Below are 1841 nucleotides of genomic sequence, written 5' to 3' on the forward strand. Positions count from 1 at the left end.
CGGTCTTAATATCCATAATAACAGCCTTCCTCCAACACTGAAACCACAAACTTAAGTTCTGGGCTGTAACAAACCTCTTTAAAAGCTAAGAAAAAAAAGCAGTCCCAGATGAAACCCTTCAAACAAAAAAGAATATTAAAACAAGAGTACAATTTAAAAAGCTGTGTATTGGAGTGTTTATAAACCAGAAGTGTTAAGCAGCAGCAGCAGTTTCCCATTTCTTATTAAATTCAACTAGGCTTCAAATTTAGGAACATGTTACAAACCAATGTGAACTACGCTAGCTTGCACTCAAACCTTTGCAGGTGTTTCAGTAAAGAAAGCCTCCTATGAGAATAAACAGAGGCAGCACAAGATATTAAGTCAACACTTGCCTTCAACATGCCAAAAAGAATGGTGGTGTATGTCCGTTTGTCACCAAGGCACCCCGTAAGAGATGCATTATTGCTGTAGAACATTTCAAGTTTACCAACACCCAAGTGCAACCTAACTGATGTTGTATATATGCACTTGCCCATTCTCACCAGTATTTTCCACTTAATGGCTTTTCTTTACACAATCAAATTTAAAGCTTTGAAAATATTTTTGATTTTTTTTCCACAATATTAACCACCACATGCAATTTAGTTTTCTGATCATTTTGCTAAAAAACTGCACCAATATCAGAACAGTGCAAATCATATTTAATTTTAAAAGTTATAATGGCTTGAGTTCATCATTAGAGGGAACACTGTCAAGATCTCGGTATTTTGCTCACTCACCATTGCTGGCGTTCCATTAAAAATACTTTCCTGACAATTTTGCCTTTTTTTTTTTTTTCCTTTTCTAAATGATAGTCTCCCATGCTTTTATCAGAGCTGAAATTAAGGATATTATCCACAATTTCAACACATGTAGTGCCTTAACAACGTTTTTATGCACATCCATCAACGGTTATAATTCCATAAATATATTTTGCCCACCCCGACACATTTCCAGACTAAGAACTAGTCACTAGCACTTGTGGTCCCACAAGTGTTTTAAGTTTTTCAGCAATGGAGAGATTTCAGGATTAAGAAATCTGAGAACTCCCCCTCTCCTACAGCCCCCAATGTTTTCATTTTCTAGCAAATTCAAAATTGGTTTCCACATCTTGACAGTGTTCCTTATAAAACCATATGACAGTAAAAGTGCCAGTAGGCATGGCAACCTCTTCGAAGGGAGTATTTAAGCTCCTTGGCACTGGGAATGCCAGTACCAAGGATTACATTGAAATTCAAAATTGTACTTAAGGCTACAATTAGCAAATCCACTTTCCATAAGCCTAATACTCTATCACTAGATTTGAAAATTCAGAAGGTAATGCAACTGTATACTTTTATGCTCGAATTTGAAAAAAGTTAACTTCTTCTTTAGCAAGGGCAGTATACAAGACTGTGGTAGCAAACGTCTCTTACGCATTTGACTACTCATTTCACCATCATTCACTTACTTTGTCTTATTAAAGTTCAAAACTGGCAAGGCACATTTACATATTCCAATGAATACTTGACAATTTTAAATTACACTTCATGTCCCAGCTATCCCAGTAATTGACATACAACATACTAAAATGGTTTATTAAGATAACAAAAAAAATCAATTAATGTGAAACATACAGGCTATTGGCAACCACTATTCTAAAAATTATGTAAATACAAGTAAACATACTGAAATGTGTGCGATTCTAAGTTTTTAACCAGAAGATCTCTGTACTAACACACATTTATATTAATGACACATAAAAAAAATAAAAACTTTATTACAAAAATAAGTTACACTCGCCTCCAGCTTACAGTATAAAACAATTTTATTTGCAGGAA

This window comes from Merops nubicus, unplaced genomic scaffold, assembly GCF_000691845.1.
Source record: "Merops nubicus isolate BGI_N331 unplaced genomic scaffold, ASM69184v1 scaffold16352, whole genome shotgun sequence".
Taxonomy (NCBI): domain Eukaryota; kingdom Metazoa; phylum Chordata; class Aves; order Coraciiformes; family Meropidae; genus Merops; species Merops nubicus.